At 39.0% G+C, this 14,184-nt stretch overlaps 1 protein-coding gene across 14 annotated transcripts in view; it reads left to right on the forward strand.

The window, feature by feature from the left end:
- The window catches only part of SLC44A5 (solute carrier family 44 member 5), a 424,280-nt gene that overhangs the window by 70,312 nt on the left and 339,784 nt on the right, over window positions 1–14,184 (forward strand). For 2 of the 14 annotated variants that reach the window (XM_073896503.1, XM_073896507.1), the window contains exon 1: window positions 3,910–3,972. The exons of the other annotated variants lie outside the window; for them this stretch is intronic. The gene's annotated coding sequence lies outside the window, so the exon portion shown is untranslated. Of the gene's footprint in view, window positions 1–3,909; window positions 3,973–14,184 lie in introns of those variants that run through there. 14 annotated transcript variants of the gene reach the window in all.

Consider the following 14,184-nt stretch of genomic DNA (forward strand, 5'->3'; position numbering starts at 1 on the left):
TTTTCAGCACTTCTGATGTGGCTATCCATTGGCAGGAATACATTTCATATCCACCCCAAAGCTTGCAGATTGTAAATGGTCCATGAAGAGTGGAAAAAATTTTACAGTTTTACAGTACATGCTTAGAGACAACCTTACTCTTGAAATTAACCTGGGCAGAAGCGCACACACACACACACACACACACACACACACACACACGAGACCAGATTAATGAGAAGTGAACCAGTATAAGAGGTTTGATGAAAAAAACACCTCCTCTTTAGTCTCCCCAACCCCCCAAAAAACACCAAGAAATTTTTGTTTTGGATGCCAAGATAGGATTGTGTGTATTTTCTTAAATTTAATTTAATAGTGAAATAATTGAAGAATAGTGGTTAATAGAGTTTTGTCCTTTAAGTGTTAACAGTTCCTCTGGAAGAATTAATAATCAAGCTTTCCTAAGATGTGTGGTTTCAAGAAATTTCATTGCAGTTTTTTAAAAATAAGGTTTTCTTATGCTACTTGTTTTCCTTAAAGGGAAAAGTATGTTATTTAGCTCTTACTGACTTGTGGGTATTTTTTTCCCCTCTCTACTAATGTTGAGTTTCTTTTTTTTTTAAACCAGTTTATTTAATTCTTAGAAGGAAAGGTGCTTTTTTAAGCCTTGGAGTTTCACTTTAGCAAAGCAGGTTTAGTGGTGATACGTTATAGATAACAAAAGCAAGCCCAGGAAGTTGTAATCCATTGACCTGCCTCAATTTTTCCTTTTAAGAAAAAAGCTCTGCAAAAGCATCTGACTGCAGGCTTGCTGAACTGCTTGCTCTCAGACATCTGCTTCTAAGCTACAACTAGCTAAATGGGGACTGCCTGGTAGAAAACCAAATTGCTAAATTGCTAGGCTTTTTTTTTTTTTTCCTTTTGGCAGCCTGCTGGGGTAAACTTTGCAGGATAATAAACCATAGGTTTAACAATATTCTATGCTGTGTTGGTTATCATCTTAGGAGAGCTGCTTCTCTGCTTAGATACACTGCATGGGGGAAGAGACCATTTGTTGGAGCATGTGACAAGCAAGTTGCTCATTGGCTTCTGAAGTCCTAGCAATAGATACTATGTACCTAGAACCACTAGAAATTGGCCAAAGGGAAATGTAGTTTCTTAACACTGACAGAAGAATAGGATGAGTTGGCAGTATTTCTCAAGGAATACTGGCATTCATTTGTGATACCTCATCAAAAGGACAGCTTTTCATAAAGGCAAGTGGAATATTTATCAATCTAATATTTATAATATTTTATTGAAAAAATGCTGTAGTCCATGATCAATAAAAGTCTTATAAACACAAGTTAGTTACATTAGTTATGGTGATATTAACCACTGTACCCCCTTCCAATATTAGTACAGGATTTCTCAATTATTTAAATTTAAAGGTTAAGTTATGCTTGGATTCATCTTCATGCATTCATTCAGCACATATTTATTGAGCACTGAACACACCTCAGGTTCTGTGCAAAACATGAGGGACACAGTGATGAACATGATAGACAACGAAGAGTAAGTACATTAGTAGGGGGCCCAGAAGCAGCAGGTAAACAAACACATGAACAAAAAAAATTCAGTTATGATACCGTGAAGAAAATAAAATAGGACAAACAAGCAAAGGAAAAGAAAAAGAAAGAGAGACAAACCAGAAAACAGAGAACAAACTGATGGTTACCAGAGGGGAGGTGCATGGGGGGATGGGGGAAATAGATGATGGATTAAAAGTACACTTATTGTGGAAAAAAAAAGAAAAGAAAAGAAAATAGGATGATGTGCTAGATAGAGGGTGATTGTAGGATTACTTTAGATTGTCTGAAGAGGTGACATTTGAAGTGGGAACCAAATGAAGAGCAATTTGCATGCCAAGAACTGGAACAGAGCAATGCAGGTCTTAAGGCAGGAATGATGTTGCAGCTTGGCATTTTCAAGTTTGAAAGGAAGGCCAGTTTGGCTGGAGTGTAGTGTTTATGAGGTAGAGACAGGTAGGGAGAGGCCAGATCTTTTTGACCCTAACCAGGATTATAGATTTTATTTTAGGTGCAGCGGGAAGCCAACTGGATGGATACTCATTAGATGTTTGGGGTTACTTTCTTATCCTTGAGCATGATTTCAGAGAGAACAGCTTTCGTATGTTGGGGAGGAAGAATTCCTGTTCCCTCAGAGGTCCTTCTAGCAGGACTAAGAAATATTTGACATGGCAGCACCTGGCTGGCTCAGTTGGTGGAGCATGCAACTCTTGATCTCAAGGTTATGGGGTGTAGAGTTTACTTAAAAGTAAAATATTTAAAAAAATGAAACAAATTGACATGAAACAGATTAATAGGAGAAAATCAAATTTAATAAGGTACATATGGGGACTCCACATAGATAAGGAAATTCCAAAGACAGGCAAAATGAGTATATATGTCACTCTAAACTAAAGAGAAGGGGCTAGGGGTCTGAAATTTCAGAGGAAAGGAATACATTTCACAGGGCAATAAGGAGAGTAGATGTTTGGTAATTCGATGTTTGCCCTGCCATACAGGTGGGTCACTCAGATAAAACTTATCTCTGTTAATAACCCTTATTCTGGGAAAGACCCCCAATTTAGGTTCTTCTGTGTGGTTAAGGGAAGGACAAAGTTTCTTTTGAGCCCACAGGGTTTCAAGTGCCTTCAACTCAAATTAATCCATATGCCAAAGTGGCATATTGTGTGTGTGTGTTGTGGGGGGGGAGGTTCTGCCCAGAGCCCCTACATATACATCAACTCCTTAGGCCAAGTAAAGCAACCCAATGGACTTCACTTTTCTAAAAGGCCCAGTTATATTCAAGTGTCCTCTCCTACTGCTTACCAAAATACCTACAATATTTTGGGCTGAGATGTTGATAGAATTTCTAGAAGTTTCTGCCTGAAAACCAATTCTAAAGAGAATGAGTACTAATTCAACATTGTGGTAAATTTTATTGGGTTAGTTGGCCACCTAGCAAAACTCTCAAAGAAATTGAGTCTTTGGAAATACATACTGTAATGTTAGAAAGGAGAATTATAAATAAAGAGTCTGGAACATGAGTGTGCGGTAGGTGGAATGCGGAAGGCAGCAGAAGGGACTCCTAGGTAACAGAAAGGAGTCCCTGAAAGAAGAGTGATGGTGGGAAAGGGGACATAGGAAAGCCTCTAAGACAATATCAGCCAATCCATGATTTTGCCAAGAGAAGCGGAAGCCTGAATTGAGAGTATTCCAAAAGAAACACTCTAATTCAAGCACAAAGGAAGTTCAATTCAGGGTACCTTTATGCTTTTGACTGATCTTTTACTTGTGAAGCATTTATAACAATAAAAGCATACAGGCTTTTAAAAGATCACTTTGATTTTACTTAATCATTATTAGGTTGTTCTTATGGATTACAGACCTCACAGATGAAAGCTGCATGAAAGAATTAATGATAAAAACTGCCATTTGTTGGAGGGAACTGCTTGACCTCCAGTTAGCAGGGAAAGTATGCTCTTGGGTCTCTGATCTTACTGTGGAGATATTGGCAGGGAGTGGGGGGAATGGGGTGTTTCGGATGATTTTCTGCTCCCTAAGCATTTGTGACTAGAAAGTGCCATGGTATTTAGGGAAGATATAAATAATAATTATTTTAAAGCTCTCCACTGCCTTCTTCCACCTCCAAACTGTCTGCTTCTTTGCCAAGGATTAATACTGAGAATATACTAAGAATTTTTGTCATGTCAGGGCTTTGTTTAGTTCCCTCCCTCTCTTTCTTTGTACTCCAAGGCTGTCTTTTGAGGCTAGCAAGGCTGGTAGCACCTCAGGGATTATGTAACTAAGAATGGATCTGGCCCTTAGTGATACTGTAACACAATGTGTTTGTGACATCAGCTCTTTTTCATACTATTGAGAGTCACAGTATGTTAGAGTTAAGAGGAATGCTCAGTGTTCATAGAGTTATTAGAGGAATGATAAAGAGGTGAGTGATGCGGCCACATAGGAATAGTGTTTGTCTGTAAGGAATTTGGTCAAGATTATTATTTGTAGATACATGTTCTATATAAGCCAAGATTTATATCTTGATTATATATATATGTGTGTGTGTGTACATGTATATATGTATACATGTATATATTATATATTATGTATACATGTATATAATTTAGTCAAGACGTATATATTTTAAATTTGGTGAAGTTTACTCTTTTTTTAAGGATTTTTCATTTATTTATTTGAGGAGAGAGAGAGAGCAAGAGAGCGAGCTTGTGAGCATGGGCTGAGGGAAGGGGCAGAGGGAGAGGGAGAAGCTGACCCCCACTGAGTGTGGAGCCTGAGGAGGCAGGGCTCAAGGTCGGGCTGGACATGGGGCTTGATGTAGGGCTGGATCCCAGGGCCCCAAGATCATGACCTGAGCCGAAGTCAGATGCTTAACTAACTGAACCACCCAGGTGCCCCAAGTTTACTCTTTCTAAAAACATATTCTGTGTAAGTGCAGATCTGTATCTATCTATTTAGATCTATAGCTCCATACATTATATATATTTACATATATATAATAGAGCTCAGTTCCAAATTTATATTCACACTTCACTCATACATGTGAATGAATATTTTTTTCATTTTACATATGAGGAAATTGAGATACAAAGACATTAGGTGCTTTCCTGAAGTCTAAGAGTAAATTGTGTACTGTGGGTAGAGTTAGAAGGTTAAGTCCAGTGACTCTTTTTGTCTACATCCAATATTTTAATATCTGTTCATTTCCCTCAAGGTTTATTAAGTCTAACATAGAAAGGTAAATCATCACGTTTTTTTTTCCTGCTGAATCAAGAGGATGATATATCTTCTTATACTTTCCTCAGAAGTGTCACAACTTTATTGTTTGCAATCCACTTTTAAAATTCAAAATACATTATTAACAAAGAAATGTGCTCACAGATGCTAAGGTGATATTGTATAATGGTTTTAGGGCTCTCTGGAGATGGGGAGGCAAAACAAGGTGAACAAATGATCACACTTTTTGAAGCAGGAAAAGATGCATCCAAGTCAACTCTAAGATGAATTGAGATTATTTTGCTGTTCATGTGACAAACCATTTGACTGTTGTGGTAGCCAGCCTTCAAGATGGCCTCAATGTCCTTTGTCTACTGGTATTCACACCCTTACATTCTCCCCTCTCACACTGAATCTGGCCTGACCTGTGTGACCAGCAAAGTATAGTAGAAGGCTACATTGTACAAAAGGCACTGTGGCTTCTGCCTTGTTCTTGTGTAACCTTTGTTCTCTTATCTTGCTTACTTTGGGGAAAACCAGCTGCCATATTGTGAAAACATTCAAATATCCCTGTAGAGAGGCCCACGTGGGAAGGAGCTGAGGCCTCCTATTAAGAACCAGCAGCAACTTGCCAGCCATATGAGTGATCTACCTTGCAAACAGATCCTCCAGCCCAGTTAAGCCTTCAGTTGTCCATTGCCTCAGTCAACATCTGATTAAACTTCATGAGAAACCCTAACCCAGAACTGCCCAATCAAGCTGCTTCTGGATGTTATTGTTGTGTTAGGCCACTAAATTTTGGGGTAATTTGTTGCACAGGATTAGATAATGAATATATCTGTAATTTATTATTTTTGCATCGCTATCTTGGGAGATAGAGACACTCTCTGTGGTATGTAAATATGAGGGGAGATGCATGTGGAAGAATATTTTTTTAAGAAAACCCTCCACTACAAGGGGATTAATTTACTTATTTATACAATTATCTTGAACCCTATCTGCCACTTTCAGTCTCCTGGCAATATAAGGAACATTCTAGTTCACAAATTTCCTTACTAATCTTAGTACTGGCCTTGGATTTTAGCCCTCTTTCCTACTTTAGTGAATTGGACTGAAAACCTAAAGTTCTCGTTTCCTGTTTCCCTGGAGTTTCTTTAAGCAGGCTGTTTCCTCTCCATTTTTTTGATCCTCACCCCTTTGTTTCTCTTAGTTTAGAAGGTACCTTCCAACTAGAAGCCTCACTGAACTAAAAATCAGAGTGGCAAAGAGAACATAGAAGTCCTAAAATCCCCTAAACGGCCCAAGATGTCACAGCTGAAACTGAAGAGACAAAAAGTCCCTTAAAACCTAAAATCTTTCAGTAAAAACCTCTCCAGATATATTTATCTATTCCTCCCTACCAAAGACTCCCTTCTCCCTTCCAGCCCAACTAGTGCTTTGATGTGTAACCCGGAAAGTAAGAAAAAGGATAAAGAAGAAAAAAAAAAAGAAGATCCTTCTATTTCAGGGTGGGATATTAGTCCAATTTATTTCACTCATTCATTTGACAAATATTAGCTGAACACTTACTCTGTGCGAAGTATAATTCTGAGGGACTTACCAGAGAAGAAAATGGAGCCTTTTTGAGGTTTCCATTCTAGATAGGGAAGACAGACAATGAATAATAAATATAATAAACAAATCATTGATATTAAAAATTGAAAAGTGCTGTGAAAAGAAATAGAGCCCGGTGAGGGGGATTTGGAACACTGGTAATGGGATGAAGGAGAGGGTCAGCTGTAGGTAGTAATAGGATGGTTATAGTAGACCTAATTGAAAGGTAATACTGGAGAAGGTTAAGTAGTTATTCATGGTGCGGGAATAACCTTTCAGAAAGAGAAAAGCCATTGCAAAGACCCAATGGTTGGAGTCTACCTGGAATGTTTGATAAACATAGAGGAGGCTGAGTGAAATTAGAAAGGAGAATAGAAACAGGAAAGGGGACCAGGAAGATGAGGGAGGACCAGATTCCATTAGGCCCTTTAGACAGTTTAAAGGACTTTATCTTGAGGGTGCCTGGTTGGTTCAGTCAGTGGAGCCCTCTTGAACTTGGGGTTGTGAGTTCTAGACCCACATTGGGCATAGAAATTACTTAAAAACATTACTAGCTTATTAATAAAGTAAAAAAAAGGACTTTGACCTTAACCTTGAATGAAATGGGCACCACTGCAGGTTTTTAACAGAAGAGAAATATGATAAGACTTATATTTTATTTTATTTTTTTTAAGATTTATTTATTTATTTTAGAGAGAGAGCACATGAGAGGGAGGGACAGAGGGAGGGGAAGAGAGACTCTTAAGCAGGCTCCACGCCCGGCAGGGAGCCCCCTGCCGCTGTGGGGTTCAATCTCAGGACACCAAGATCACGACCTGAGCCAAAACCAAGACTCTGCCGTCCAAGCAACTGTGCCAGCCAGGTGTCCCATGACTTACATCCTAAAAGAATTGTTGTAGCTGCTGTGTTGAGAATATCCTATAGGTGCAGGGAGAGAAACTGGAAGACCAGTAAGATGTTTGCAGTATTTCAGTTGAGAGGTGCTGGTGGCATCCATTAGGATGAAAGCAGTGAAGGACATGAGAAATGGAAGGATATTGAATGCATTTTGAAGGTGAAGCTAATCTGGTTTTCTGAACTAACAGTGTGTGGAGGGTGAGAGAAAGATAGGTGTTATGGATGACTGCACAGTTTTTGGCCTGAGTGACTAATCGGATGGAGTCGCATCAATGGTATTAGAAAATTGTGGATGGGGCAAGTTTAGGGGGAAGGATCGGCGTTCACTTCTAGACACATTTGGGTTTGAAACATTTATTTGATATTCAAGTGGAGGTGATAAGTAGGAAGTTGGATATATGAATCTGGAGTCTGGGAGAGAGGCGGTTTGGGAGTCATCAGCACATAGGTGGTATTTAAGACCACGGACTGGATGACTCACCAGGAAGTGAGTGCAGATTGAGATAAATGACCTGAGCCCAGGATTTCTGTGTTATTAAAAGGAAGGGGAGAAGAGAAGGAAACCAGTAAAGGAGATTGAAAAAGAGTAACTAGTCCTTCAGCTTGGGTCATGATCCCAGGACCTGATCCCCGGGTGCTGGGATTGAGCCCCGCCTGAGGCTCCTTGCCCACTGGGGAGCCTGCTTCTTCTCCCTCTACCTGCTGCTTCCCCTGCTTGTGCTCTCTCTGTCTCTCTCTCTCTCTCTCTGTGTCAAATAAATAAATAAAATCTTAAAAAAAAGAATAGTGAGGAAGGGGGAAATCAAGAGAGCATGGGGTCCTGGAGCTAAGGGAGAAAGCGAGTGAAGGCAGAGAGGAATAATCAACTGTGTTAACTGCTGCTGAAAGGTGAGCATGAGGGCTTAGAAATGGCCACTGGATTTATTAATGTGAAGGTGACTGCAAACCCTGACAAGGGTGGTTTGATTGTAGTGGTGGCAGTGATGGTCTGAAGGGGCTAGGTTAAGAGAGATGGGAGGAGGATTAGAGACAATTTAGTTCACTCTTTTGAAGGGTGTTGCAAAGCGAGCAAAGAAAAGGTGCTGAAAAAAGGTGCTGTGTGGCTGGGAGTGGGAGGAGCTGTAGAGAAGAGACTTGGAATTTTTTGAGATGGGAGAAATAATGGGTTTTGTTCCTTGTTGTGTGTTACTCTTTGCTTTTTCGAGGTGGTCTTTAACCTCTCTTTTACTATTTTACTTTTTGGCTGCTTTTTATGACAGTTTCCTGGGGAGATAAGGAAGAATTTGTGTAGAATGACTTTCTATCACTGAGTTACATTTCTTTTTATCTTTATTTCTTTAAATATAGTATCTTTAAAAATATTAAAGATAGCACTAAAAGAGGTATATAAATGGACCTCTGGGCAAAATATTTAATAAAATATACCACAAGAGGAGGAAGTTGCCAGGAAAGAAAGGCTTACCAGATATGTTTCTGGCTGTAGTAGTCTACTCTCTCAGGTGGAAAGCTCAAAGGAACTAAGGAAAAATTCAAAAATACTGTAGTTCTTGACCAGAGGTACTTCTGCAGTGTCTGGAGGCAGTTTCACAGTGTCATGATTGGGGTAGTGCTATTGGGAGCTAGTGGGCAGAGACCAGGGAGGCTGCTAAACATTCCATAATGCCCTGGACGCTCCTCACAGCAGAGAATGATCTGGTTTGAATTGTCAATTGTGCTGAGGTTGAGAAATTCTGATGAGCCCCATCATTTTCCCATTCTTCCAGAGAGAAGCTAGGAAGGTACTTCTGAAAAAGGAATCCAAAAGAGTTGGCTCTACGTATCCCATTGTTTTGTTTAGATGAGGCACAACTTTTTGACAAACACTTAGGGTTCAAAATAAAAACATTTCTTTTTTTTGCTTTGCTTTCACATTGCCTCCTCCTTTCTCCTTCTGTCTGTTGGTTGCCATTGCATATCACGGCTTTTTAATACACTTACATAGTTTCTCATTAGGGCTTGTGATATTAGAGGAACACTAAAGTCACAGTAAAAATTCCCTAGTTCAGTTGAGGAACCACAATTTCACATTGCTGCCTCCTGTTCTGCATCTGTCGGAATATTTTGTGAAAGAAAGGATCAAGAACACAATGCTTTGTTAAGCTCTGGCTCTATCTTTCATGTGAAAGGATAGGTAGCCCCCCAGAATACTTTTCTGCGGCTTCTTTTGGCCATTGGGACTTTAGCAGAGGGCTGCACTCCTACTAACCCTATCATGTAAGGAACACCCTGGCCGAAGTCAGGGCTGGTCCTAAGTGCTTGAGCAATTTTTCTGTAGAAACAAAACTAATACAACACTATATGTTAATTATACTGGAATTAAAAAAATAAAAATAAAAAGAATTAAAAAAGGAATTGCCATATTCAGCGCAAAAATTTTTTCAAAATCCAGTTATATAAGGAGCAATTTAAAATTTTTGCATTTTAAGAACTTAAAGGATGGGGTTTTTTGTGTGTAAATTTCATAGATCCTTGGCTTGTGTTTCAGTGTTCAAGTCCAGAGACAAAAAAAATAAGATTTTGAAATTGACAGTAAAATTATATTAAAAATTTATTATCACTCCAGGTTTGCCTTACAAAAACTCAAAAGTCATTTTATTTTTTTTCAAAAGTCTTTTTAAAGTTAGCCTATGATAATGTACATTTTGTAAATATCAGTTAAAAATATCAAAAGTCATAAAATGAAAACAATACTGTAAAAATTAATTAATGGACATTTATACTTCACAAATTCAAGTATTAACAGTGTTTTTCAGTTTGAGTTAAGCTCTTTTTTCTTCTTATTCACTGTTCTCAGCCTCTTATTTTACAGTTCTTTTGTTTGGCTGCACAAGAATGTCATCACATTCTTTTCCCATGGCAATGACATTGATTCTGCTGATGTAACACCTTTACTATAGTGCAACAGTATCAGTGACTAAAGAAGAACCACTATGTTGTTAAAAAAAAAAACTTTGGTCATAAATAAATGTATCCAGCGGTATCTTAGCTGTACGGGGTAGGGCAGACTTGAAGTTTTAAAGAATAGCATTGGAATCTACCTCTTCGCTTATCCTTCTTAACCACTAAGAAAGTCTTACACTGAAATGTATACTTCGTAAAACTTTATGGAAACTCTGCACTGAATAATTATCACACTTCCCACACCCTAAACTTTTATTTAGTAATCTCCAGAAACAACACAAAGACAGAAGAAGGACATATGCTTCACATGCCTAATTCTAAGATTAAGACTCCTTATGTTTTAACCTCTGTAGATTCTCACTGCCTGATTCTCAATTAATATCCTAGGTATGATGAAGAGTAAGCAAATTAATAGATTATACACAAGTTTATATGGGTCAAGAAAGTCATTAAACTATTTAACCTGTTTGGGAAACACAATTTTCAAGTGTTTGGCAGCATTAAATCGTAGAAAATCATATAACTTAGAAACAACTTACTAAAGCAAGTCTTTGAGGAATTCTAATGGGCATTTTTAAAGCTAATTGCTTATATTAAAAGGATTGACATATCTTTTGAGTATTTAGAATTTTTGTAAGTCTAGACTTCCTTTCCTGTAGCAGTTGGTCCTCTTTAATGAGGTCTTATGCTGCATCTAGTATTCTGAAAAGTGGGTTTTTTAATGTATCAAAGCAGAAAAATCTCGAGAATTGCCATTGTTAGACTAGTGGTTCAATAATCAAGTCGTTGGGGAGGGGAAGGTGGTGGTGAGATTGTGTTCTTGAGCAACTTTATGGGAGGGCTCCTTATGAAGGATTTCCTGAGTAAACATGCAGTCTTTAGATATGCTAAAACTTTTTCTTGGAATCAGCCAGACCCTGAAATAGCTCCTTACCCAGCTTGTGCTATTTTGGCCCCCATAGAAGTGCTTTTGCTGATTTGTGCTTAGCTCTTGTAACACTGACTGATATTGAGGTACTTGACATCATCTTAAGTTCGCAGATGTTATTTCTTGTGCTGATCACTATTTCACAAAGTATCTGTGTTATGAGTACCTGATGGAGAAGTTTCTCAGAAATGCCAGTAGCCAACAATGGATAAACAGAACTCTTGGTGTCTTCCACTATGGGTGGACAGCTAGGAAGCTCAGAATTGAGTCTTGAGATTTTGCTCAAGACTTGCAAATCATGCATTTGTGTATTTATTTTGTTTCTCATTGTCTCTCTTTATATACTTTATTTTGTTGAAATTTAGGTATTTCTAGAAACTATTTTAAATCTTCTTTGAAACAAGAGGAATTATTAACAAATTAATATGGGCTGAGACTAAACCCATAGAAGTTAACTATTCAGTTATAAACTAGTAATTTGCAGAACCTGCATTTAAACCTAGATGTAGTCCCAAACAATTTTGTACATACAATAGAACACTCAAAAGGTTTTGGGAAACAAATCACCCTACTGTCCTAACTCCTTTTTTTTTTTTTTTGCATCTAGTCTTTGTTCATGTATACTTCTCCATAGCTGTGATTTTATTTTATGGCATCTTTATCCACCTGGTTTCACAAGTTGAGAATCGGAAGATATCCTTGATTCTTTTTCCATGCCTCTGCTCAGCCCTGATCAGTCAGTCACTACTATGGATCCTAAGTATCTACTTTTCTCTAATTCAGAGGTATAATTGAGCACTCATCATATCTAGTATGGATTGAACCACCTATACACTAACGGGTCTTCTTGCATTAGACTTACATCACCTCCAGTTAATTTTTTTCACTCTATTGCAAATATAATACTACTACAAGGCAAATCTGATCACTTCACAACTTTAAAATCCAATAATGGCTCTCCATTACCACCCCAGTATAAAAATCAAAATTCTACAGCAAGACATACAAGGCTCTCTAGGATCTGACTGACCCATGATTACCTTTTCTGCTTCATCTCCCACCACTTCCCACATCCTACCATTCTAACACTGAGGACCACACACATTCTTTTATGCTTCTCTGTCTTTGTGATACTGGATTTTTTGGTAATGCTGAAAATCCCTTTATATCTTTCAAGCCTCAACATGAATGTCCCTACATTCTCTGTGAAACTTTCCCCATCTTCCCCTCTGGCACTCCCACCCTGCCCCTCCCCTACAGACCCAGTTCAGCACTTACTCTTTGGGGCTCCCGGACTTGCACATGCTTCTATTAGTGCTGCTAGATTTTTTTTTAAGAGAATATTAAATCATTTATTGATGACACATGATAATGGATGATTCACAAGCTTTAATCCCATCTATAATTTTATCTGATACCATAATTCAATTTAGATATATTGCATAGGATGTGCCAACAATCATATTAATAACCAAATAAACTCCAGGACTTTGCTTGGGTGACCCTTTTAATGGTGAACTCCAGGTCACAACACATTAACTGTCAGTTCAACTACACCAAGGTTTGTGGAGACAATGGCTTCTGTGCCCAAGCAGGTTGCAAATCAATTTCAAATGGAACCTGGCATCACCCTGAAGGAATTCTAACTTCACACTGTTGGGGTAGTATACCAAGATGGCTTCAGAGTAGACTAACTTTACACAGCACATTTAAAAAAAGACACATTTATTCAGCGTCATGATCAGACTATTACATTTAGCAATCAACAGCATGGGTGCAAAAAAAAAAAAAAATCTACATTAAAACCCTTTGTTAGAATGCTTTACACTTTCCACAGAACAGAAACTAAAATAACCTGTTTTACAATTAGTCACAAATACACAAAAAACTCAAGTTTTTTGCCCATACACGTGAGTATTGTCTAAAACATGTCTTCTTTGTAGTAGCTAGGCCCTGCCACCACTGTGCTTGGCTGAGTTCACAAATCTGTTTTAACCTGTAGCTTCCCTGTCACTTCTCTGGCTTTCCTCTCCTGCTGAGCTTTGTTTCCTGGCAGCAATTAAAACCTTCTGCCACTGCCATAGCTACTGGCTGCTGCTGGAACCACCATAGCCACCTTGGTTTCATGGTTTGGCAAAGTTTTGGCCTCCACCACCATAGGGGCCAGAGCTTCTGCCTCCAAAATTTCCTCCTTTCATGGGTCCAAAATGTGAGGATTGATTGTTGTAATTGCCAAAATCATTATAGCTTCCGCCACCTCCAAAGTTGCTTCCATCATTACCAAATCCATTATAGCCATCCCCACTGCCACCATATCCACCACCACCTCGACTGCCTCCAAAGCCACCTCGACCACTGAAGTTCCCTCCACCACCAAAGTTGTCATTCCCACCAAAACCACCTCCACGACCACCACCAAAGTTTCCAGAACCACTTCGACCTCTTTGGCTGGATGAAGCACTAGCCATCTCTTGCTTAGATAGGGCTTTCCTTACTTCACAGTTGTGGCCATTCACAGTATGGTATTTTTGAATGACAATCTTGTCTACAGAGTCATGGTCATCAAATGTTACAAGAGCAAAACCTCTCTTTTTGCCACTGCCTCGGTCAGTCATGATCTCGATCACTTCAATTTTCCCATACTGTTCAAAATAATCTCTTAGGTGATGTTCTTCAGTGTCTTCTTTAACGCCACCAACAAAAATCTTTTTCACAGTTAAGTGGGCACCAGGTCTTTGAGAATCTTCTCTTGAGACAGCCCTCTTTGGTTCCACAACTCTTGCATCCACCTTGTGTGGCCTTGCGTTCATGGCTGCATCCACCTCCTCCACAGTGGCATACCTGACAAACCCAAAGCCTCTGGAGCGCTTGGTGTTTGGATCTCTCATTACCACACAGTCCGTAAGCGTTCCCCATTGCTCAAAATGGCTCCTCAGACTCTCATCGGTTGTTTCTTTTTCTTTCTTTTTTTAAGATTTATTTATTTGAGAGAGAGAGTACATGAGAGGGGAGAGGGTCAGAGGGAGAAGCGGGCTCCTCGCCGAGCAGGGAGCCCGATGC

This window comes from Callorhinus ursinus, unplaced genomic scaffold, assembly GCF_003265705.2.
Source record: "Callorhinus ursinus isolate GAN/ISIS: 27379988/994484 unplaced genomic scaffold, GSC_fseal_2.0 scaffold9, whole genome shotgun sequence".
Taxonomy (NCBI): Eukaryota; Metazoa; Chordata; class Mammalia; order Carnivora; family Otariidae; genus Callorhinus; species Callorhinus ursinus.